Genomic DNA, 26444 nt, shown 5'->3' on the forward strand with positions numbered 1-26444 from the left:
GTCTTGGCTTTGAGAGTCAGGGTGGTGGAACAGGCCTTCCTGCCTGTCTAGGCTCCTGTTTCCTTCCTTAATTAGAAGGTGGTACATTCAGCCTCTCTTTGTGATGAACTGTTTGCTAGAGAAAAGTCGTATTACACTGCTTTCTGTGACCCACACGTTGATGGGCTACCTAACTACACTTTGTTGCACATCTGCAATTCATATGAGAATTGGGAATTAGAACAGGTCAGCGTGCTAAAAGCAAGATCCTAAGTGCATTCAAGGGCCACTGGTTATTATCTATGTCATTGCTCTAATGTCATTTTGCTGATAATTTATGCAGTTCTCCTTCTCTATTCAACTCCCTAAGTGCAAATAATTGAAGATTGTCAAAACATTCCCAAAAACTGTGACCTCCGGGGCACAGTGACTCAGAAGGTGCCGGAGAAGTAGTGACTCCTCCTGAACGCTCGACAGTGACAAAATGAGTTTATGTAAAGTTTGATAGGAAACAGGAAGGTTAAAAAACAAGCGCGGTATGGAAGCCGTAGAGAAGTGCTTCCCAGAAGACAGATCTGAACATGCAGAGGGAAACGTTTGGGCAGATACAGGGGTTTTCTTTGAACCTCAATTTTCTCTAATAGCTCTTTAAAAAACATTATTGTTGAGAGTATTACAGATGGTCCCCCTTTCCCCCCATTGCCCCTTCCACCCAGTTCCCACCCGCCCCTGTCTCTCACCACCCTGTTGTCTGTGTCCATGGGCACTGCATATATCCATATGTTCTAATCTCTTCCTGCCTTCCCTCACCGTTCCCTCTGAGAGTCCTCAGTCTGTTCCTTTTTCTTTTTTTAAGATAGGGCTGAAAAAGCGAGAATTGAACTCATCATAATTCTCTAAGACCAGCACGTCTGATGAGAGGGAAATGATTATTCGCTCTATTGGAGTTGCTTTAAGGGAAACTTCTTGATGAAAGCTGTGTCTTAAAATACTCGCTCGGTGAGGAGTTATTTCAAGATGTGAATCGGGGCAGAGGCTGCAGCGGGTTTGCATGGGGAGAAGCCTTGTCTTCCGGAGGCCGAGCTGAGCAGATGAGCAGGGTGCTGGCCCTGTCCCCGGCCTTTCCGGACGGCTGGTTCCCAGGACAGTGGCATCCTAGAAGCCTCAGCAACTGGTAAGGCGATGAATACCACCCAGCAAAGGGCGGGTCACCCTTGAGCCCTCCGTTTCCCCTTGGCCATCCCTGTCTGCCCGGGCAGGGTCCTGCCCAGGCTCGGCGTTCTCAACACTTGCCAGTTCTCTCCTCTTCACGGTCACTGGGAAAAGCCTCCAGCTGACCTTGAGGCCTCCATCCCTCTTCTGGGCTCATGAACACCAAAAGGCTGGGAGTGGAAATCTCGAGAGGAGACATTAACTTGCAGCTGCTGCAGTCAGCGGTTCCTGTTCTCCTGCATCATTTAAGCTTCAAGTCAAACATCACCTCCTCTGACACCTCCCAGCTCTCCCAGGCGGAGGACACTACCCCTGCACCCTTAGGGTTCTGTACAGGCCCCATCGTCACACACGCTTCTCATCACTATGACGCCGGCTTACCCGCCTGGGGTGCCTTCCAGGGAAGGACTGCGTCATAACCAGCCTCCCTCAGTGCGCTTCTGTGAGGTAAACGTGTGAATGAGGGCACAGCGAAATGGAGGAGGACTGTGCAAGGGAGATTCCGTCTGTCCACACCCAGGTAGAGACAGGAGCCAAGCATGCTGAATGGCAAGACTTGCCAAGGTGAACCTCTGACGTGGGCCGAGCTTCAGTGGCAAGACGCCCGAGCTGCATAAACAAGCCACCTGGATGGCTGGGAAGTTCCCAGTGACTAACCGTAGACACACTGGAGGATGCTAAGGCTCCTCTTTCCAAAGTCAATACCTTTACCCGTCAGTGCCAGGCATCTTTCCCTGGTGCGTTTAAACTGGGCACCGGGAGCCCAGAAGTAACGGAGCTTGAAGACTTTGCCTTCATGATGACGAGGATTAAAATTTAATTGGGATTTGAGACGGGTTGAGCGGGAAGCTGCTAAGGCTGGTCTTCCGCGCAAAGGGAAGCATGTTTTCCGTTTGGACTCACCGTTTGTTCACCCAGCCCTCCACTCACTCCATAGAGCTGTGGTGCTCCTTCATTTCCTATTCAGCACGAGGGCTCTGGGTCAGAGAGAAGGCCAATCACACAACCGACACAGGTGGAGACATTTAGTCGGAATATCCCAAAGGCCTTTACACTTCTCTTTGATATATGTAGGCGCAGGGATGGGTGTGCCCCTATAAGTCAGGAATGCCAACATAGCACATCGGGGAAATGAAGACGTCTCGTTGAGGGAAGAAAGGAGAGAGGGAAGGAAGAGAGAATTCAGACACTATTTGAAGAGAAGGAGCTGTTTTGAGAAACTATAATTTAAAAAATAACTCAGCTTTTTGGGTCTTCAGGCTAATAACTATTAAATGGAGCCCAGAACACTGCCAGGCCCTTTGAAGGACCTAGGAAATTCAGGGGAGGCCTTGTGACCTCACACAAGCGACCCCACTTTAGGGGTATTTTGAAATAGCTTGTGAGCTTAGGTACCAGAGGCTGGTTGGGAATGAGAAGTGGAGGGTGGAAGGCCGTGCCGTGGCTTCCCCTCCATTATTAACACAGGGTCAGGGTGCTGCCGTGGGACTGCACACACTGCGTCTCACACGCTGTAGGCGACACCACGGACGACCTCAGCTCACCTGGAGGTGGAGTAAAGTCCAGCCAGAAGCCGAATGCCCGAGTCTCAGGACACACACACCTAATCTGGGCAAGAGTCTAAAGGCAGGGCCAGTGTCCACATGTTTACCAGGAACAAGTCAAGTGAACAAACTGGCAAATGAAATGGGTCTTATCCTCGAGGTTGACAAATCTACCTTCCCAATGGCCTGGTTAGATTTCCCAGATCCTTGGCCTCCCATGAGAGCGCAGCAGCCACCCCTCACCTGTGGCCGCCCCCCACGCCAGGTCCCGGAGGGCCCGCACGCATGTCGTGGACACCTCTCCCTGTGGCCCCCCACACCAGCATGGACACCTTGGGAGCAGGACAAAGTTCCCACACAACTGCTCCCTGGTCACCCCTGGGGCTAGGGTGTCTGTCTTCAGGAAGCTGGGCATGGGGGGGGGGGGCACAGGACACAGTCTCCCAGTCATTTGGATCCCCAATACCTAGTGTGTGGGGTGTGGGGTCGGGGGAGGCTATACAGGCTCTAGGTAAGTATGTCTCCATCAACCTGAGGAAGCTGTGCTTTGCACTGAAGGGCGTGGCCACAGGAAGATCAGAACCGGCTTCTAAGAGCAGGGCTGGTACAGGAACTTCACGTCCCAAATGAACAAACAAAACAGAAACAAACTCCTAGATCCAGAGAGCAAAGTGATGGTCACCAGATGGGCGGGGCTTGGGGGACGGGTGAGAAGGGGACGGATTAAGATTGATAAATTGCTGGTTATAAGAGCAGTCATGAGTATGTAACGTCCAGCGTAAGGAATGTAGTCAATAATATTGCAATAAGCATGTATGGTGTCAGACGGTACTTGCCTTATGGGGTGATTACTTTGTAAGTTATATACAGGGTGGAGCAAAAGTAGGTTTACAGTTTTGAGTTTGTGAAACACAGAGTTTATTCTTGTATTATAATTTATTAATTATTGTATTATTTTTCCACAGGAACAACTGTAAACCTACTTTTGCCCCACCCTGTAAATGCCCAATCACCATGCTGGACATCTGAAACCAGTATAATACTGTCCATCAACTGTAAAGAGAAAATAAATAATACAAAGGAGGTGCTCCGGTCCTTCCAAGCGTCTAAGATAACTAGGGGTTCAAGCCGATTCCCTTGGGGCCTGCAGCAGCCTCGCCGGTCTCGGCTGTGCCAGGCAGGAAGGCCTCACTGGTGGGCATGGAGAGTACAGGGACAGATCCAGGACCTATTTTTTAAATTTTTTATTCTGAAAGTTTTCAAACAGAAAAAGCAAAGAGCCTGGTGTGACACCCCCACCTCCCAATTTGTGGCCCAGCTTCAATAATTACAAGGATCAATGTTTCATCGACTTGTTTCTCTATTCCTCAACTTTTTTTCCAGGAATATTTTAAAGCAAATCCCAGACAGAGTAACATCTCACTCCACATTCTTTTTCCGCGTGTGTTTTAAAACAGCCTAGACATCACTGCCTCTCTGATGACTAATATTATCCTATCTCACATTTATGATCATTCTTTAATATCACTGAATATCAAGTCCACATTCATTTTTCCCTGATTGTCTCAAAAATGTCTTTTTACATTTGTTTAACCAGGACCCTGGACTTACTGTAGCAGGAGGGAAAGGCCTCCGTGTGGTTTAGGAACCAGAACCGCTCACACACCTCCTCCTGAAACCCATCAGGCATCGCAGCTGACCGGAGCCGCAAGATCAGAATGACAAGCCAGCTGGAGAGGCTGGCCTCTGAGGATGAGGCCGCTGGGAGCCGCGGGCAGCTGGGTCCCCACTGCTTCTGAGTCGCCCTCTCTGCAGCCCACGTCTGAGAACCAGTGCCAGAGCTTCCAAGCACTTACAGGATGTAGGTCACTGAGCGCCGTGGGTGGTGAAAGTGAGCTGCCCTCCCTGGTACTGCCTCTACTTTTCAGGATTTGATCTTTCTAGTTAAAGGCCAAAAGCAAGCTGCATGGGGTGCTACACAGAGCTGAAAGCAGGGACTGCAGACCCCCCTCTCTCCGGCCCTGTCTGACTGCTTGGCCTTGAACACGAGTCTCTCACCAATCAGCTTCTTCACCTCTGAAGTGAGAGAAAGGGACCCGCAGTCCCTAAGACTCTGCGGCCCCAGCATCCTATCATTTTAACTCAGCCGCCACGGGGCCACCTCGCTCCTGCCACGCTCCCAGCCACGGGGCCACCACGCTCCCGCCACGCTCCCAGCCACGGGGCCACCACGCTCCCGCCACGCTCCCAGCCACGGGGCCACCACGCTCCCGCCATGCTCCCGCCATGCTCCCAGCCATGCTAGATGCTGGAGGACACAGACAGCTCTCCTCCGACATTGCCAACTCTATAGAGAGAGCGGCGGTATTTGATTTTGGCACTACCAGATTTTAGTCCATATGAGGCACTCAATGTTATTGAATGAAGTACCTAATCCAACAACAAATGGTTGAGTATTCGCGATGAGCCAGACCCTGGACTAGCCCAGGGCTCACAAACCCCCGAGAGGCTCATGCTTAAACAGGGAGCTGTCAGTGGAGGACGGAAGCTCTCTGATTGTAGCAGAAGTCACAGGTCTTCCAACCTCAGACCCAGGAGAGAGATATGGGACGGTTGGCCCCAATCTCTGCGTGCCCTGCTCCCCAAGTTGAACCCCATCTGCTCCAACAGGAACCCCGGAGAGCGGTCCCATCCAAAAGGAAGTGCATCTCCCCAGCGGCACCTGCCCTGCCAGGTCGGTGTTCCTGAAGGGAGGCCACAGGACGGACGCAGCCGGCGAGGCTCTGTAGTAACCTCAACAGTCCTCGCAGCCTGCTGAGGCCCGGGCCCAGCGGGACAGCCCGCGGTTCCTCCCGCCAGTGGGCAGGCGCTGCTGCCTGTGCTCTGCAGAACTGCTCTGGTCACGGGGCTGGAAGACCGGTTGGGGCACGGAGAGGTCTTGGGCCCTGTACTGTTCACCAGGCTGCTCTCCCTGCGGCAGAGGCTGGCCTGGCCGTCGTTGTTGCCGGACAGGCCCAGCTCACTGCATGGAGGGTTCGGAACTGCTTCCTCCTGCATTTCCACGTCCTCTCCGGCCCCTCGGAGCGGCCCCTCGGAGCAGCCCCTGGGGAAGGGGCTGGACCCGGTGAGGAGAATGCTGATGAACAGTCAGAGTAGGAAATCAACACGCCAGGGAACTGAGAGCCGGGTGAGCCAGGGAGGGAGGCTGCCGTGGGAAGAGACTCAGGCTTGAAGGAAAGGCCTGGGCTGGAAGCCTGGCTCTCCAATCCCCTGACTTAGAGACTCAGAAGTTACTTACTTGACTTGAGCCACATCTGCAGATGAGTTAACAGCCACCTCATGATTGTGGGGAACCCAGACAGTGGTGTCCAAGCAGGGCTCATTGTCAGACTCTTCAGGATTAAAAAAACAGATTTCTGGATTTTTCTGAAAACTGCTGAATTCGTATCTCCAGAAGAAGAGCCCAGTAATCATAATCTGCTTGACAGATGCTGGCATCGCTGCAAGTCTGTGTGAAACCAATGCCAGGTGTTACGTTGCAGGGTGCCCCCCAGCGCAGCCTGACTTCTAAGTGGAGGACATGGGCGGGATGTGGCTTCGCAGGGGACACCCAGAGAAGAGCCCAGCTCCACCAAGAGACCTGAACTCAGGGCGGCAGCTCTCCATGGAAACACAGACGGCGCCCCTGCCTCTGAGCGTTCGCCAGGGAAGGAACAGGCCAGACCACAGACAAGGACATCCCTTCTCAGAGCCTGGCAGCAGAAGCAGGGTGTGCGAGTTAGACATGGACGTCTGCAATGACGGACGATCGTCGCGGATCTGAGAAGGAACTTGAGCTCCTGCAGGGCAGGGCGACAGAGGGCAACGCCTCAATATCGAGGGGTGGCCACCGCTGTGTGGGAGAGACTGGGTGACCGGCCCATCCGCCAGGGCCACCGCCCTCACTGGGCCTGGGTTTTCCTCTGTAAAATGTGGTGACAACTTGTCTACTAGGAGAGGCCTCCTGAGCATCCAGTGAAACAACAGCCTGTGAAGGGCTGCAAAGCATGAAAAGCCGTGCAGACACATGGCCCACGGCGCCACCAACGTGGAGCTCGCTCCGAAGTGCAAGCGTCTGTGACATGGGCTCATGGAAAACGTGTCCTCTATGAATATCGCTTTTGACTCCCCAAGGAACAGCAGCGCCCTCTCCTAGGAGACACCCCAGAGACCAGCGTGGCCTGTTTCTAAGTTTTGGCCACTAAGAGATGGAGGTGCAGGGGCCGTGCACGAGGAGCCCGTGGACAGCCACATAGTCTAGGTTACATTCAGTGGCTTAGGAAAGAAGGGTCACGGTGAGCACACTCTTTGGGGTAGAGACGAAAGAGATCCTGGAAGGCTTTTCAAAACCGCGAAGTAACAAGGGTAGCACCCACCTCCCACCCACACGCCACTGGAAATAACTTTAAATAATGCATCCGAGAACGCCCACAGCACAGGCGTCTGGATTGAGGACTTTTAAAGGGCGGGTGTTCCAACAGCATTCTTTCAGGGGAAACCGTTTTAAGAATCATTTAATCCTCAGGCAAGTTCATCCTGGGATATGTCCTTGGGCCAGCTCGGAGCTGGTGCTAAAATCCTGGTACGCAAATACCATCAGGTGGAAAAGAAATGTATGGCAGAAAGGGATTTATGGCGAAAAAGGCCTCATGGCCTTCCCAACCCCCGAGCTCCCACTCCTACCCCAAGGACGCGGCGGCAGTCACTGCGCTGAGTGCACAGAGCTCCACCAAGCTGGCTGGTCACTCAGAGGCTGCTCAGAAACTGAGCAAACGATACTCATTCTTTCAATAACTATCCACTGAACTTCTGCCAGGTGCAGGCATGGTTCTGGCGCTGAGAATAAAACAGTGAACAAAACATACGAAAATCTTCACCCTCAACAGCTTATATTCTCGAGGAAAGAAATGACAATAAAGAAATGCAATCGAAGGAGAAACTAAGATGGCGGCATAGATAAACACCGGGAAATTGTCGCCTCACACAACAATTGAAGAATGCCGCAAGGGTCAGAGCAAACATCGTCCAGAACAACAGGAAGGCTGGCTGAGTGTAATTTCTACAACTAGAAGAAAAGAGGGGCATGCTGAGAGCCAGCGGAGCTACGGAGGTGAAGTGCAGAGGTACGGCAGCGGCTCGCGCGCGCGGAAAGGGGGTGGCGCCTGAGGACGCGGCTGTCTTTTTGAATCACAAGCTCCTGACTGCTCTGAACTCCGGTTCCAGCGGGTCTCTGGGGACCCAGGGCTCATACGGGGAGAGGCTGGTCTGTCAGGCGGCAGCGGGCGATCTTGAGGGCGGCTTTCCCTCAGAGGTGCTTGCAGCCGTTACTGGGACACTGAGACGCGCGCACGGCTCCGGGTGCGGAGAATCACCATAGCTGCTTTCACCGCCCTTTGACTCCCTGAGACCCCGCCCCACCCAGGCTGCAGCAGAGGCTTTTGCATGTGAATGTACCTAACTACAGCCCAGCCAGGCAGACCCGGAACTTCCAAGAGAAGGCCCAAGGCCCCGCAGCGGCTTGCATTGCTTCACAGCTGAGCCTCTTCGTGGCTCCTGCTGTGTGGCCTCAGGCAGGGGCTGAATTAGCACCTCCTTAGATCCAGGAGCCACTCTACCCAGTGGTCAGAGGGGGACCATTCTCCCACTTCAGACACAGCTGATTCCCACAGCCAATTGGCCTGGAGGTCAATTCCTCCCAGTGATCCTACAACAACCAAGGCACCAAGAGTGCACCAAGAGTGTCTACCCCAGGTAACTGGGGAGGCTGAGCCACTGGGCCCTACAGGACACCTGGCGCGCAGGGCCACTCTATCAACACAGGGAAGCAGCCAAAATGCGGAGACAAAGAAAAAGGTCACAAATGGCAGAAACGGAGGAAAGCAAACGACTGGATATAGAGTTCAAGGCCACGTTTATAAGGTTTTTCAAGAATTTTATGGAAACCGCCAATAAATTTAATGAATCCCTCAAGGAGTATAGTGAGACCATGGAGGACATGAAAAAGGACCAACTAGAAATTAAGCATACACTGACTGAAATAAAGAATAATTTACAGAGATCCAACAGCAGACAAGAGGATCCCAAGAATCAAGTCAAAGATTTGAAATACAAAGAAACAAAAAATACCCAACCGAAAAAGAAAAAAGAAAAGAGATTAAAAAAATATGAAGATAGTGTAAGGAACCGCTGGGACAACTTCAAGCGTACCAACATCAGAATTATAGGGGTACCAGAAGGAGAGAGAGGGCAAGATATTGAAAACCTTTTTGAAGAAATAATGACAGAAAACTTCCCCTACCTGGTGAAAGAAATGGACTTACAAGTCCAGGAAGCGCAGAGAACCCCAAACAAAAGGAATCCAAAGAGGACCACACCAAGACACATCATAATTAAAATGCCAAGAGCAAAAGATAAAGAGAGAATCTTAAAAGCAGCAAGAGAAAGACAGTCAGTTACCTACAAGGGAGTACCCATTCGACTGTCAGCTGATTTCTCAACAGAAACCATGCAGGCCAGAAGAGAGTGGCAAGAAATATTCAAAGAGATGAATAGCAAGAACCTGCAACCAAGATTACTTTATCCAGCAAAGCTATCATTCAGAATGGAAGGTCAGATAAAGAGCTTCACGGATAAGAAAAAGCTAAAGGAGTTCATCACCACCAAACCAGCATTATATGAAATGCTGAAAGGTATTCATTAAGAAGAGGAAGAAGAAAAAGGAACTCTTACCATTTGCCACAGCATGGATGGAACTGGAGAGCGGATAAATACCACAGGATCTCACTCATTTGTGGAATATAATGAACAACATAAACTGATGAACAAGGACTGATCCAGAGACGGAGAGGCATTGATTGGACTGTCTGGCCTTGGAGGGAAGGTAGGGGAGGGTGGGGGCAAGGGGGAAAGATCAACCAAAGGACTTATATGCAAGCATATAGGCCTAACCAATGGACACGGACAACGGGGGGGTGAGGAGATGAGCGGGGGGGGGGGGGGGGGTAGAGGGTACACATATGTAATATCTTAATCAATAAAAAATATTAAAAAAAAAAAGAAATGCAATCACCCGGCCTGCGTGGCTCAGTGGTTGAGCGTCAACCTATGAACCAGGAGGTCACAGTTTGATCCCCATCAGGGCGCATGCCCAGCTTACGGTCTCTATCCCCAGTGGGGGCATGTAGGGGGCAGCCAATCAATGTTTCTCATTGATGTTTCTCTCTCTCTCTCCCTTCCTCTCTGAAATCAATAACAATCTTTTTTTAAAAAGAAAGGTACGCATGTTACAGTAAGTATTTTGGAAAAGAATAAAGCAAGGAAGGATGGGAAGGGTGCCTCCTATTTTGTACAGGGTGGTAAGATAAGACACTAAACAAATCAGGGAGGGAGGGAGCCACACGGACATCTTCGTGAAGAGGACTCCTGGCAGAGGGACCAGCCAGTCCAACGGCCTGAGGCTGTGCTTAGTTTAGTCAAGAACAATGTGTAGATGGTGTAGCTTCAGTTGACTGATCAAGGAGGTGAGTGATAGGCGATGAGATTCAGACAGGCAGCGAGGAAACACGGAGCTAGGGGTTAGCTTTCACTCTGACAGCGATGGGGAAACATGAGGCACCTGTCCCAGGGGCAGTCAGGAGACCAGCTACCTTACCTTGTGAAAGCATCTCTGGTTATGCTGACGAGGACAGAAAAGCACAGGTGAAAGCAGTTGGCGGCGACTGTAACACAAAGGGACAGAGTGGTTGAGACCAGTGTGGGGCAGCGGCGCTGGCGGGTTTGCTGGTGGTGAACGTGAGATAGAAATGAGGCTGTGAGGGTGGCCACGGGGTGTTGGGCCTGAACCTCGGAGAATGGAGTGGCGCTCCCTGGAGTGGGAGCAGCCAGGAGGTAGGAGGGCCGGGAGAAGCACCTCTGGGCAGCCAGATCTCGTCAAGGAAGGACCGAGGGGCCACCTGCAGCCAATGCCACCATGGACACAGCTGGGACGAAGTGACTGTAGGATGCAGCGATGCCAACACAGCCAGTGGCCTTGGCAGGAGGCGGACAACACCCGTGGAGGAAGCTTGGAGGGAAGGAGAGGACAGGGGGATGCCGGCACAGACGTGTCTTTGAGGAGTTTTAGTTTAAAGGACCTGCTTGTAACGCTTTAGATTTTCCAAGAAGAGAAACAGCTGCAATGAGATCTCAAGCTGCTCTGCCGGCTGTCGCTCTGCTGGCCAGGGGCTCCTGGACTCGTGTGAGGAGGTGCATGCTGGGTTCTCGGAGCTAATGCCACACTCGGGTCTCCACCTCAGGAGGAGGAAGAGGAAGGACTAGGAGAGAGAAGTGAAAGGAGGCGGCAAGAGCAAATGTAACACTTTCAAAGAATTTCAGGCCATTTTCAGTTTCCTAAATGGTTTTTCATCACTGACATCCCTGAAAAGTAACTCCCAAATTCCACATACTCCAGGAAGTCTCCCAGGTGACTGCAGTGCAGACACAGGAGTGTGGGCGTCGGTGAGCATCTAAACAAGCCCCCCAGGAAGCTAGCGCTCAGAGGCGCGCTGACTTTCTGGCTCCCCAGTTACCGGCCGGTGGTCTTGGGCAGTGACTCTCCCCTTCACTGTGTGGTTCGCCCATCGGTACAAGGGACACTTGGGGAATACCCGCCCCCGTGGGTGGAAGGAGGGTGAGACAGGCATCACTGTGAGAGCCCAGGACAGGCCTGCCCGTAGGAAACGCAGGTCGGAGTTTTGCTGCACAAGCACTCGGAGGGTTTGTGTCCCTGTGGGAGCAGCAAGGTGAAGGCAGACCCATCCGCTTCCTGGTATGAATCCTCCCAGGACACAGGACTCGCACCCCGTAAGTGACCTAATCTCTGGCCCTCTGTGATCCCTCTGCTGCTGTAAGGAAGATATTCTTATTCCACTCTGTTCCCATTAATATGGAAAGCACTGCTCTCGAGGATCTGATGAGCGCTACGGCATTTGCTTTCGCACACGTCACACAAGGCAAGTTAACTACCCACGGGCAAGGTCACGGGGGCTCCTGAAAGGTGAGGCAGCTCGCCCAGGGCCTGCGGCTGAACGTGGCGGAGCCGGAACCCAAACCGAGTCCGTCAGACACAGTCTGGGCCTTCCGCGGCCGCTGGCGTCTCCGAGGCCTTGCCAGCCTGCCTCTGCGGGGCTTGGTTTTGGAACAAGAAAAGCAGCTCCATCTGAACTGCATGTTAAACACATGACTAGGAGCTTAGCAGCTACCTTCGTGGAGGTGTTTAGAACTTGGGTGAGAAATCCACTGACAGTTGAACTCATTCTCATCGAGCAATTGCCGCCCTGGTGTCTGTGGGGGCTGGGCCGTGCGGGGAGCGGGAAGGAAACAGGAAATCACTTGCTGGTGGTTGACCAGGCCAGGCCCCTGTGACTCCTCGTTACAGAGCTGCCACCAACAGTCACAGCAGCTCCTGGAGAGCGAGAACCTCGGGGTCAGTGGCGGCACCTGTGGCGACATCAGGGGGCAGCAGTGGAAACATGGCCTCCAAGGGGCTGTGAGCAGAGCAGTGGAGAAGCCCCCGGCATCCCCGGGCCTTGGCCGGGTGCCGTGTTTCTCCCCCTACGGACCTGCAGCCATGGGTCAGGAAGCATGCGTGTGGGCGGGGACCCGTCTCCAGGGCTCCAGGCACTTCGGGGTCCATGGGATTGTCATGTGGGAGTGCAGGGCAAGATGCCCTCCCTCCAGGTGGCAGCTCCTGGGCAGGTCGCAGGCCTTTGGGGGGACGGGGGCGGGGAGGAGGCAAGCCGCTCCCTGTCCCTGTCTCCGGGCCTCCCAGGTGTCTGGCTGTGTGTGAAGATTACTTTGGGGACAGGGGCCCTGCCTCATGGAGCAGCCAGTCCCGGCGGAGAGGAAGCCCAGAGGGAACCTCGGGAGACAGGCCTGGTCCGAGGAGCAGCCCCTGTCCCGCACGTGGGCAGGTCTTGCCCCGCTTGTTATGCCGTGGCCTCTGCTGGGCCAGGGGACACCAGGCCTCAGCGCCTGGGCAGGAGGGAAAGAAGAGAGGCAGGAGGATGGACCCCTGTGACCCCCCTGTGTGAGGTCAGAGCAGCCGGCCCAGAGCCTCCGATGGGGGAGAAGGTCTCTCCTCCCCTCCGCCCACTGCAAACCTCCCAGGCGCGCCTCCGGCCGGACCGACACCGCGCTGAACGCTGGACTTGATGCACAACAGGCATCCTATCGAGGAGGGCGATGGCGCACAGAGCTCCTGCCCTCATGCCTCCTCAGAGAGCAGCCAGACGCACGCCCTGAGCCAGGGTCCGAGGCAAACCGGCCCTGAGTGCGGGAGGGCACCCAGACCCCCCAGATGTCGATGTGGAGATGCCCTGCTGCTCCCCGGGTCCAGGAGTCCCCACTCCGGCCCCCACAGAGGGGCCCGTCACAACCAGGAAACCCGCCTCCCATCCTCCCCATCAGCCCCACCGCTGGCGGGAAGGCGGAGAGGAGCCCCTGAGTCGCCTCCATTTTTGGAGCATTTTCAAAACTGATGTAATTTTGATTAAAATTCAAGGGCTTGAACTCCGTGGCCTCCGCTCTCTGAGGGAGGGTGCTGCCCGCCGCAGGCAGTCGGCGTCGGCCACGCTGGCGGCTGAAGGCCTCTCCTTGGGGCTGCAGACCTGGCAGTGCCCGGGCAGCCGGGCTGTTCTGAGACTTTTCTGGGATGTTTGGATTTTGTTCTTAACCATTCCCAGTGTGAGAGAGAGCAGGGGTGTGTCTGTGTGCGCTGAGGGGTGGGGACAGCAGTGAGAGGAGGGCACTGGACTCGCTGACCAGTGTTTCTCACAAGCCCTCCTGCCTCCTCTGGTGACAGACGGGGAATGGCCTCCTGTGGCGTCGGCTTCCGGGCTGCCCCTGCCAGCCACGGCCAGCTGCTCAGTTCCCCCTGCAGGGCCTGGGCAGCGGACGGGGCTCTTGATGGGAAATGAGACATTTTGGGGGGTCTAGCAACCTGAATCTGTGCCAGGAACCTAATGCACATTCTTCTTAGCCTAGAGCAGTGATGGCGAACCTATGACACGCGTGTTAGAGGTGACACGCGAACTCATTTTTTTGGTTGATTTTTCTTTGTTAAATGGCATTTAAATATATAAAATAAATATCAAATATATAAATCTTTGTTTTACTATGGTTGCAAATATCAAAAAATTTCTATATGTGACACGGCACCAGAGTTAAGTTAGGATTTTTCAAAATGCTGACACGCCGAGCTCAAAAGGTTCGCCATCACTGGTCTAGTCACTGCCCCTTCTTTAATTATCTGGGCCTGCAAGACCTTTTACCTAAGGACTTCCACTTTAGAGAGGCCATAAGCCATGAACAATACACAACCCCAGGCGGAGTTATCAGCACTGGCGCCAGGCCAGGCCTTGAGATGCGGTCTCATGGCCCCCACGCCAACACACAGGGCTTTTTGCAAAGCCCGAGAAAGGTCCGGAAGTCCCATCCCATATTTGGGGGACAAAGAAACCACAGGGTATAACGGGAAAGCTTCCTCCATATGGGCTTGCTCAGGATTTGAAGAGAGGCAGCCTCCCCGAGTCTTGTACGAGAACAAGAGAAACATCTGGAAATAAACGGGTTTTTCCTGTGCCTCCGGGGCTCCTGTGCATTTTTCGGTCGCCTGGTAAATTCTGTGACACACTGAGAGGCAGACCCTCCCCCCAGGCAGCGACACGGCCCTTCCCCAGCCAGGGGTCCCAACTGGACCGCCAGCCAATAGCAACAGAAACGCTATTTATGTGCCGAGCACGTAAGCATTTGACACCGATTTCATCCAACTTTCAGTGTTGCCGTCTCCAGGACACAGCTCCTGTATCACACGGGCCTACTTCACCGACCAGGAGAGAGGCCTGTGATTGCACATGATCGTGCAGGTGGTGATGGGACCGGCTCCAATGCTGTTCTGCCTGGCCCTCTGCTGGAGCCACGCTCTCCCTGTGCCCGCGCCTCGGCACTGCTTCCCCCCCCTCCACGCACCTGGCCACTGCTTCCCCCCGCCCCCCCGCCCACTCCCCTTCGTGCCTGGGCACTGCTTCCCCAGCACCTGGGCACTGCTTGCCTGCGCGCAAGGCTGGGCAGAGGAAGGACTGTAAGGTGTTTTAAGTTAATTATCTGCCCCATCAGTAGCTCCAGTACTCCTGGTGAGGAAACCACGGGTCGTGGGTAGCGCGCCCGACCACACACCCCTGACAGGCTGCCCGGCGACTCGGAGTGGGACCAACTCCACCCTGGGCTTCTCCACGCCCCGCGCTGCCTCCGGACGGTCCGGGATGGTCTGCCTCTGGCTGCTTCGGAAGGTAGCGTCAGGGTGGAAGGGGAAGCAGAGGCTGTGCTGAGATACCTTAGCTGGGATTTTGGAAAAGACTTGAAACTAAGAGCCACTGGGAGCAATTTCAGGGCAGATCTCTAAAGAACTTTCTAACATCAAATATGTCCAAACAGCAGGGACGGCCCTGGAAGGTGGAAGATCCCCAATGATGGGGTTCAGTCTCGAGCTCTTGGTGGCAACCCTGTGGGGCGCTGTAGGGACTGCTACTGGGCCACCCCGTGTCTGAGAGCCCTGCTCTTTCCTGCCAGGTAGCCCCCAGGCAGGTGACCCAGACTTGGCCAGTCAGCTGCTCCCATCAAGGACGTAGACCCTAAAGGCCCACCCCAAAGTGTGTGTGTGGTGGGGAGCGGGGGGGGGCAGTGTCCTTGGCGCCTGGTTCCAGAGCGTGGTACCCCAGCTTCAGGTCAGGTCTGTGAGCTGACCAGGTGGCGGTGGTTTCTGATGGATCCGAGCGCCGATTGGACGGCATAGAGCAGCTCTCCACTGGCCGCGTCGCTGGGCAGCTCAGAGAAAGTGTGGACCCCAGGCCTCAGGCTGGCCACGATGGCAGCACCGGAAACCTCAGCACACACTCGCGATGTCTATGCGTTGCTTTTCTTTAAACTCCCCGGGTGATCTCGACGTGTAGCCACATTTGGAAATAAGTCTCTACAATACCCCAAATAAAACACTATAATTCTCTGAAAAACTCTAACCAGGAGCTCGGGCCTGGCTCTCAGAAATGAAGGATGCCTGTCGTGTATTCACATTTGCTAACAGCTTACCTCATTCGACAAGTAACACGCCCTCCCCAGAGGCCAAAGCTATGCTGCATCCTCCGTCTTCACAGGACAGTCCTTCCCCAGGGCTTCCGCCTGCAGATGCTCACCTCGGACAGCCTGCTCTGTGTCTCTGCGCATCCACTGGATGCCACGCCGAGCACAAGACCCTTTCCTCCCACACCCGGCCTCCTGGCATCCGGGCGCTGCCCTTGCCCTCTGGGTGCCGGCCCTGTGCTCGAGGGACACCCACTCGGAGCTCTGCTGCCCTGCCTGAAGGAGGACTGGAGGACAGCTGCCTGTCCGGTCTCAGGGCCTAAGGAGAACCAACAAGCCTGGAAGGTTGGCACAGCACAATCTCCAAATTCCGATGATGAAGGCTCCGAAAGGAGGCGCCTCGGAGATGGAGGTGAACATCAGTCAGCTCTCCGGGCCTGGGCTCAGCAGTGCCCGTCCCCGTGTGGGCGCTGCTCAGGCACCCTGGAGGGAAATCCCCATTTTCCCCTCAAACCGCTGCTTTCAAGAACCTGCACTTGAGACCACCGGGCTTTACAGAGGTTGCTGTTTGCTTTGTTTTGTTTTGTTGTTTTGTTTTGTTTTGTTAGCACCACAGGTAGGAAGAGACTTGTGAACCCCTCTGTCTCCCCGGCTTGCCTCCAGCACTAGACCTTGGAGTCAGGGCACCGTCTGGGGAGGACACAGCCTCCCCTGGTCGCCCTCCTGGCGCTCAGCCAGGCTGGAGAGAGCCAGAGATGGGAGCCAACTGAGCCGCTGTGCTGGGCAGCAGGGAAGAAGGCAGGAGAGCCTCTGGGCCCACTCAGGCTCCTGGGGAAGCCCCTGTCACTGACCCCCTCTCTGGAGAAGCTTCCCAGCCCCCCGGGGGTGCATCCAGCACGGCAGCTCCTCACCCAGAGCTTCAGATCAGCCACTGCCCTCCAGAGGACCTTGAGGACAACGTGGCCATCTGGCTTCCGTTCAATTTGCATGTGTACAGAGCACATCAATTTATCTCCAGCGCCTTCAGACTGTGCACGCTGAATCCTACTGCTGACGCTGGCACTCGCCGCCGGTATCTGAGAAGAACAGATTCAATTTAAAAGGAAGTCACAGATGCCGAAAATCGCTCCCTCATTTTGAGAAGTAATTTTTCCCCAAATGGCCTGAAGTACTTGATGATGAACAGCAATGCAGGGGAAAAGAAAAAAGAAAGAATGGAAGAAAAACTGTCACAACAACTTCCACCTTGGCTTCCACCCCGGGGAGCTGCAGGCCCTGCCCTAGGTGGCCGCTATGCCAGGCATTCTTTCTCCTCGATGGGCACTGCTGTGCGGCGGTGGCACATGGACAAAATCACCCCTGGGTGCTCTTCAGCCTTGCGGTGCTTTGTTTTCCTTCCGTATCCTCGTGGCATCATTGTGGGGGGTACATGGAGACATCAGGGGCAAGGTCAGTACCCCATTTTAGAGGCCCCAGGAAAGCAGGGGATCTGCCCAAACTGAAACACAGAAAACCGCTGCTGTCAGGAAACCTCAGCTCTTGTCCCATGTGCATCCGTGTCAAGTACGCAGAGGGAGGGAGTGCCGAGGCCAAGGCCAGGCTGACGTGCCCAGGGAGCCGCTCAGGAGACGCACTGGCACATGTGCTCCTGGTTGCGTGTGTCCTCACAGGGCACTGAGTATTCCAGTGCCTGGCCTTCCTCGCCGGCCACTCAGACCTCTGACCAAGCTACCCCCTGGCCCGAGTTGGGCTCTAGCCTGCCTGTGTCCTGGGAGCTGCCAGCACTCAGGGGCTGGTGACTTTCGTGGGGCATGCCTACCTGGAGAGGGTGGCAAGGAAAAAGGCAGGAAGGAGACGGAGTTTTGAATGGGATTCAATTACCGCTCCTTTCTCTTAAACACAAAGCACTAAAAAGATTAAGAATTCCAGGGCTGGGGTCCCTCTCCCAAAGGAAATATCTGCTTCAGAGATTTAGAGCCTGAACTACAGGCTGAGATCCCTCTTCGTCCCCGGCTTTAAAGAGGGTGGATGGGCCCCCTCAGGACCGGCTGGGGGAACCCGGCCAGCACACGGAGGCAGAGTGCAGAGTGCTCAGACCTTGCTTCCCAGGAATCATGCGTTCAGGCGACAGAGCTCCACACTGCCTATCCCCGTGCCTTTACTGGTGACCTTACTTTCTAAAACAAGAGTCAAGGTCAATGTTTTGCCTACGGCTTGTCAATTAAAGGCATGATTTCAAAATTGTCCTGGAAAACCTAAGATGGACACTTAGCTATTCCCCTGACCTCTCCACCACCCCTGCCACTCCCCTCGGAATGAGAGCAAACACTGGGGAAGGGCTCCTGTCCCCCAGCTCTCCCCAGTCTGCCCTCCCGGGTCAGCCTCTGCCCCCACCACCACTTCCGCTGGGGCACCTTTACTGCCCATTTTGCTGTGCCAGGGCCAGCTGCCGTCTGACTGCAGTCCTGAGTGGCTGTGATGTAAAGGAGATAATATATGTAAAAGACGGCACCATGCCTGGCGGATAATATTGGGCCCCACCCTCCTACCCCCCACTCCCTCATTGTCACACACTCCCACCCTCCTCTTCCTCCTGCTGCTGCTGACCTCCCTCAGCACATTCACCTGGACATTCTAACTTCTGTTACCTTCCTCGTGTTGTAGTGACTTGGAAGGCTGTGCCATATCATTTACTCCCCATTATCTTTTTTTATATATATATTTTTTTTATTGATTTCAGAGAGGAAAGGAGAGGGAGAAAGAGATAGGAACATCAATGATGAGAGAAAATCATTGATCAGCTGCCTCCTGCACACCCCCGGCTGGGGGTGGAGCCCACAACCCTAGCATGTGCCCTGATCATGAATCGAACTGTGACCTAATGCTTCATAGGTCAACGCTCAACCACTGGGCCACACCACTCAGGTTATTCTCCATTATCTTTTTGTAAATATATTTTATTGATTTTTTACAGAGAGGAAGAGAGTCCCAGGGATAGAGAGTTACAAACATCAATGAGAGAGAAACATCGATCAACTGCCTCCTGCACAACCCCTACTGGGGATGTGCCTGCAACCAAGGTACATGCCCTTGACCGGAATCGAACCTGGGACCCTTCAGTCTGCAGGCCAACGCTCTATCCACTGAGCCAAACCAGTCAGGGCTTCTCCATTATCTTAAATCCCTAACTGAGAATATTCTTTCAAACCAAGGCAACTGAACAATGAATCCGTCAATCAATCAATCAATCAATCAATAAACACATAAACCAAAAACAACTTAGAGCACTACCTTCTGAGACCAGCACTCAAACAACCATCAAACAAAGAGATGCTCAGCTTCTAGGCCTTTCGAGAGGTACAAGTGAATGTTACCGTTTACTTGGCAATAAAATTTGTTGAAAGAATGTACAAATAGGTTACCAAACATCAAATGAAAATAAATTTTTAAATAATTTAGTAAAATTCCCAGAGACGAGTCATGCATCTCACATCTGAGGGCCCTGCCCTCCACCCTCTCCTCGAAAGGATGTGGAGGATGGTGAGGACCTGTGAGACCATCACTCTCATCCCCTCTCCTTTACAGAGAGAACACTGAGTTTCCAAAGGGAAAGTGACTTGGGTCAGAGTCAGAACCAGAGCCCAGGTTTCAGATCCCTGGCCCACTGTTTCTCTGCTGTTATTGTTATGATGTCAGGAGAAGAGATGACCAAAGAGGGAATCCATCACAGTATTCAATAAGGAGAATCTACATATATAAAAGCCTAAGCGACCATTACAACCAAACAACTGGAATGACCCCTCGAACAGTCACTATGATGTGCACTGACCACCAGGAGGCAGACACTCAATGCAGGAGCTGCCCCCTGGTGGTCAGTGCGCTCCCAGAGCCAACCTCCCGCAGCCTCTCCCCCCAGCTGGCCGACCTCCTGTGGCCCCTCCCCTCGGCCAGCCAGCCCCCCATGGCCCCTCCCCCCAGGCCCCTATCAGGGGGTGGGGGCTGGTAGGCCAACCTCTCGCAGTCCCTCCCCCCAAGCCGGCCAACCTCCCAGGGTCCCTCCCCCTGGCTGGCTGGTCCCCCGATAGGCCTCAATCTCCAACCAGGCCGATGGACCCCACCCATGCATGAATGCGTGCACCAGGACTCTAGTTTTAATATAAGAGACTAGCTATTTATTGCTACCCAAGGAAATCAACGAGACTGTGGGCTTTAACTGCAACCTGATTTAGGATGCTTATTTGTTCAACAAATTATATATATATATATATTCAGGCATTGTACTTAGTAATGACAAAAAAAAAAGATACCTTCTTAATTTTGAAGTCATGTCTTTAATGGACACAGCTTAGTGAGAAAGAAGTTCATTCACGTGGCTATCATTTATCATCATAACAAAATATGGATAAGGCCCATAGGCAGTCCAGAGAAGGAAGAGGCAAGTTAACTCTCTTGCAAGGGTATCTAGAAGGTTTCACAGGGGAGCGATAAGGAATGAGGGCATCAAACAATGAAGGCACAGACTAGGAAAAGGTTACAACTTTCCATCAGAGGCAGAAGGAAAGTACTGGAAAAACCTGCCAAATAGGGATGTAGGGTCTTCTCTCAGAATAGGAAGCAGAAAATTTTATCTGCCTGGCGGCGTGTGGTATGGGTAAAACAGTTGGTCCCAGATATTTGCATTTTATGGACCAATTACTTTGAAAAGAGGTCAGTGGGGTAGGAGTGAATCACATGGGACTGTTCAGTTTTAATTTTCTCAAGTAAGAATCTTCTTATTTCATTTTTTAATCCTCACCCAAGGATATGTTTTTTATTAATTTTAAAGAAAGAGGGAGGGAGAGGGAGAGAGAGAAGCATTGATGTGAGAGAGAAACATTGATTGGCCACCTCCTACATGTGCCCCCTTGGGGGATGGAACCCACAACCCAGGCATATGCACTGACTGGGAATCAAACCCATGACCCCTTGGCGTATGGACAACACTCCAATTAACCAAGCTCAAGTAAGAATCTTCATCTAAAATTCCTGCTACCGATGATCACAATTAATTCACAGAAGACAGGATGTTTCAATACTTAAATGGAAGGAAGGGTACAATTTCAGAATAAAGGTCTCTTCTTCCCGAGGAAGACCATCTGGGAACTTCCCACCGAAACCTATTTATTTTGCTCTTTTCACTTTGGGCTAATGACAACGTTGAAAGAATTTGGCACCAACTCCTGATTGAAGACTTCAGCCCATCGGCCCTGGCAGGGTCAGGTAGAGGCTAGAAGCTAAGCCAGCCGTGGGCAAACTACGGCCCGCGGGCCGGATCCAGCCCGTTTGAAATGAATAAAACTAAAAAAAAAAAAAAAAAGACCGTACCCTTTTATGTAATGATGTTTACTTTGAATTTATATTAGTTCACACAAACACTCCATCCATGCTTTTGTTCCGGCCCTCCGGTCCAGTTTAAGAACCCATTGTGGCCCTCGAGTCAAAAAGTTTGCCCACCCCTGGGCTAAGCCTTTCCTTCACCTGGATCGGTGCCATCCTTGCTCAGCACACAGACGGTGTGCAGCTGAGAGTCTCCCTCTTATAGTCCAGTCCCTTTTCAGTATATAAACCCAACTGCAAGTTATTAGTTCTGTGTACACACAGGGCGGGGCAAAAGTAGGTTTACAGTTCTTTGCATGGAAAATAATATAATATATATATATATATATATATATGCATGCCTAAGTGACTGTCTGACTGTTTGGCCAGTAGCTATGCTGTACAATGATGACCAGGGGGCAGACGCTCTGACTGGTAGCTATGACATGCACTGACCACCAGTGGGCAGACACTCAACGCAGGAGCTGTTGAGCTGTGGTGACTTGGCAGCTGCGGTTCTCAGGTGACGCACCCAGAACCAGAGAGGAGGGAGCCCGATTCTGGGGAGCGTCACCCAAGAACTGCCCTCTCACAATCTGGGACCCTCGGAGGTTGTCAGAGAGCTGGTTTCGGCCCCATCCCCGCAGGCCAGGCCGAGGAACCCCGCTGGATTCGTATTCGTGCACCAGGCCTCTAGATAATAAATAATAATACAGAATAAACTATGTTTCGTGTGCTCACAACTAAAACCTACTTTTGCCCACCCTGTATGACTTCTTGGTGCTCCTTCCCGGCGAGGATTTCTGTAACCACCATAAACAGTTCTGAAAGACTTCCCTCCCTCTTGGATCCCATCATCAGGAGAACAACAAGCCCAAACTCATTATTCTGAAGGCTATCCCCATCCTAGCCACCCGTTCCAACACATCCAGCTATGAGGGAATCGGTGGCCAGGGTGCCAGGTGCAGGAGCAACGTGTGCAATGTACACTCTGGTGAACGCAGATGGTTGGCAGCAAGCTGCCTCTTCCCACCGTGGCCAGATGTACAAGCTAGGCCTCTGACTCCTCTGAGTGCTCAGGTTCTAGAAGTGCTGAAAGGCTAGCTCAGGATAGCGTTCTCAAATCTGTTTTCTCAACTTTGTTGAGAAGGGGACAGATGGGTTCTTCCAAAGAAGCTATATCTTCTCAAGTCCTGAACCCTGGGCCTGAATCCGGGGTGGGACTAAGAACCAGAGCTTACAGAAACGGAGGGACTCTCTGCCTCTGTCTCCAGGATGGACGCTCTGACTCCTTATGCACAGCCCCAGGTGGCCTGAGGTGCAGACCCAGCCCAGCCAGGTGTGCCCATGCCCCGGGGACCTGTGGAGACTAATGCCACCCCTGGGGTTTCAGTTAGTCAACCGCTTCCACCACAGAACTGCTTGCTCCTTTTTGGATTCCAGCATCAGGAATCCAAAGGAAGGACAGCTGCCTCTGAGGACTGCGTGCGGCAGGAGGGCGTGGTGGGAGGCCTTTCTTCCAGGGGACTGTCTTTTCCTTTCTTCCAACACACAAGAGAGCTGACTATCTCTACCCTCTGCCACCTCTAGAAAATGCAGTCCTAAAGCAACCCTGGGACCAAGTCCTCCATTTGAAAAGGAATAGAAACAGCTGTTTGCAGAGCAGCCTGAGGAGGGGGCAGCTCTCTCAGCTTCGCTGCAGCTGAAGCCTCTCGGGTCCCCCACTCAGCCCACCAGCCCCACCTGACACCGCCCACACCCACTGTCCTCCGCCCTGTCACGAGGCGTCTGCAGCACGTGAACGAGCAGCAGGTGCCTTCCAGCTCCTTCTCGGGGGAAGACCCGGGGCAGCTGTGGTTCAGAAGCTCCGCACTCGGCTAAATCAGAACACGGGCTGGCAGGCTTCAGGGTGCCCAAGCCGAGGACGTAGCCCCGGGTAACACGCCAACCAGCTCCGGTTTCTCTGAGTTCACACACAGCCTCCAGAGCACTGGCACCTACGGGCAAAACTTCACTTTGCTCTCCATGGGACCTCAGTCACAGGCTCCCTGACCACGGCAGGCTGAGGTCCGATTCCAGTGAGGCATTCGGGACATGGGTGCTGGTCTGTAAGGGGCAACGGCCCCTCGGCCAAGGCATCCTCTTGTCCACGTGGACAGGGAGGAACAGCCACGCTGAAGCCCGTAGGGCACATGCCATGGACACCAGGTCTAAGAGGGCACCTCCAAGGGCTCATGCCACCAGGATCTCTTCTGCCCTAAAAACTGTGCTCTCCCATCACCCCGAACCCAATACCAGGCCCCCAAGTCCTCTTCTGTTAGAGCTGCTCAGCCAGGCATCTCTGTGTCCTGGGAGGAAGGAGGCTCGACCTCACAGAGCGAGTCTCCGAAGTACAGTCACACGATGAACCCGGGAGTCTCAGGCGCCCACTGACTCTCAGTGTCTCAGCACTTCTATGGAGACATGATATAAACTTATTTTTAAAATCAATTACTGCCCAAGTCTCAAAAGTTTCAAAACGTACTCTATGATGATTAATCAGGTGCACTTTCCCGTATTTTCTAAGGGGATATGGATTGTCTGACTCATCATTGTTTTAAAAAATAAAAAGAAATTTCAAAAAAGCGTGTGGCCTGTCTGCCACCAACCCGGTCCAACAGCCAGGTACTGAGTACCTCCTGTGGGCTCATCAGGGGACCGAGGGAAGACCCGGACAGGGCGCCCCTCGGAGTGAGGGGTGCGCTCAATGAGCGAGTGAATAAATGCAGAAATGAATGACGAAGACATGCAAACCAGGCGTGGGAGGGCGTGTCACAGCAATTCCTCTTCCTCGTTGTACTCGCATTAACACAGTCCACAGAAGAGGGAGGGAAACACACATTTTCTCTGAGTTAAAATCTGATGGTTCTTCTTCTTGCTTCATGTTTTAGCTATTCCCAAAAAGTCCAGACACATTTTTGGTTTCTAGAATCTCGTGTAATGGGCTTCTGTGAAGCCTCCAACCTGGCCGCCCGTAAGGAAAGCAAGGAGCCCCCCCCCCCCGGCCTCCTGGGGACAGAGTCCTGGTCTTACTGTACGTGGTGGCGTTCCCGCCCTCCTTCGAGCACTTCCCACAGGTCTTTGGTTTACACTCTCCCGTCTCCCCAGGCCAACGCCCCCGTGTCCTGGATGAAGGGTCTCCTCGCACCGCACTATGTTAGCCTTGGATTCATTCTTAAAGCAAACAAGTCCATTTCTGAGAAACAAATGACACGTGTCCCCTTGGGGTGTTTGGTGACCGTCTCTGTTGAGTGTACACTTTGGTATCGTGAGCCCCATGTCAGGCCTGAGGGAGATGGGCTCCCGGAGTCAGGGGTACACCGTGGGGGCGGCACAGGCTCCTAAGGGAGAGGCCACAGGCCCCGGAGCTTGGAGGGGCTCGGAGGGGGAGATGACCTGCCGTGTTTGGGCCCAAGGTGTCAGGACAGGTTGAGATGGAGGCAGAGACATTTCGGCTGGACAGTCAGAGGGAAGAATTGGTCTTATTCTCAGCTCCCCAGCCCCCCCACTGGCGAGCAGCAGTGGGCTGCCAGCGTGCTCTGGGGGTGCGTGTAGATGCCAGCCTATGGCCCCAGCTAGCCCTAGGGAGCTCAGGGACAAGAGGGGTGTCAGGAGGAAGAGCAAGGCCCGTGTGCAACACCCACGACGTCGGAAACTGTGAGTGTGAAGAGGCTCCCGTCCCATCGAGCAACCGCAGAAGCTGTCCCTGCAGGTGCCTCGCTCTCATTAGACACTTAGCTCATTACTTCCGTGCTGCCCAGGTTCTCCCACTGCCCTTGGGGCCGGAACCTCTAACCCGCTGCCCTGTGTTAATTACCCTGGGACTTCGAGCTACAGGCCCCCCCAAATGAAACCCAATTAGACCATTTCTTACTGTCCTTTTGTTTCTTTATAATCCAAAATCAATTGGTAAAGTGCTTAGACCCCCCACCACCACCACCACCACCAAGACACAACTGGAGTTTTTATGTCCTCGGACAAAGAAGCAAGAACTTCAAAGCAGACAGAGCAGACGCACAGCCTGCAGGCCGGGCTGGCGGGTTAGGATGCACGGACCGGGCATTTCCAATGGGAAACCAAAGATATCACCCTCGGCACTGGTATCTCTGTGATGAAACAGGATGATCTGGCTGCGTGTGCGCAGAGGGTCTTTCCCCGGAACCCTCAGCACGCGCAGGCGCTGAGGCCCGAGTGCGCGTCTCACGTGTCCTGAGAAAAGCAAACCCAGGGGAGGCTTTGCAATCCCTCCCAGCCCCCCTGCTCGCAGCACGATGGCAGGCAACGATCAGAAGTTATGAGGGCGGTAGGATGAGCTCAGGAAATTTTTAATTGAAAAGGTAAAATGAAAAAATTAAAAAGAAATGTTAAATTTATTGAGTGGAGGCCCAGTGAGTGTGGTCTGGGAGGCCCTGCACCTTGGAGCAGTCTTGCCCAGGAGGGAGGGAGGGAGGGAGGAGGGAGGAGGGAGGGAGGGAGGGAGGAGGGAGGGAGGGAGGGAGGAGGGAGGGAGGGAGGGAGGGAGTGAGGGAGGGAGGAGGGAGCAGTCCTGCCTGGGAGGGAGGGAGAGAGAGAGGAAGAGGGGGAAGGATGCTCTGATTGGTACCTGACGGGAGACCCAAAGTCCAGGTGAATCAAGCTCCTGATTGGCTAATGACCAGTTCTACCACTGGCCTGTGGCTACCATTGTCAATTCCTTAATCAATTTTCAAAATTAAATAACATCATTTATGTGGAGCTTAATACATCACAAAACATGGAAACTCTGTCATCTGATGTGTTTCTCAATCTTATGGAAGGCAGATGCTATTACTTACAGACTAGGAGGCGGCACAGAGATTGTGGGACCCAGGACGCTGCTGAGCGGGATTCGAACCCAGCCTGTGCCCCACATGCTCCTCCCCGGGTGAGCCGCGGGGCAGCACCGGCGGCAGGTGGCGCAGCACAGCGGACAGAGCACGTGCGCCGGAGGCTGGACGCTGCTCCTGCTCGGTGACCCACTGCGGGGACCCTGCGCGCAGGGCCCTCCCACGGGAGCCTGTCTTCTCTGGAAGAGAAGCGTTGCTGTGAGGGTCACACAGAACAGCTCTCCAGAGCAGACACCTGGATGGAGTCCCTTCCATGAACCCTCCACGGCTCCTGGCCCTGAGGCCTGTGGGACCAAGA

General features: G+C 53.6%; 1 protein-coding gene across 1 annotated transcript in view; it reads right to left on the reverse strand.

Moving 5' to 3' along the window:
* Window positions 1-26444, reverse strand: part of UBASH3B (ubiquitin associated and SH3 domain containing B) — a 144756-nt gene that overhangs the window by 77140 nt on the left and 41172 nt on the right. The window lies entirely within an intron of this gene.

This window comes from Myotis daubentonii, chromosome 19, assembly GCF_963259705.1.
Source record: "Myotis daubentonii chromosome 19, mMyoDau2.1, whole genome shotgun sequence".
Taxonomy (NCBI): domain Eukaryota; kingdom Metazoa; phylum Chordata; class Mammalia; order Chiroptera; family Vespertilionidae; genus Myotis; species Myotis daubentonii.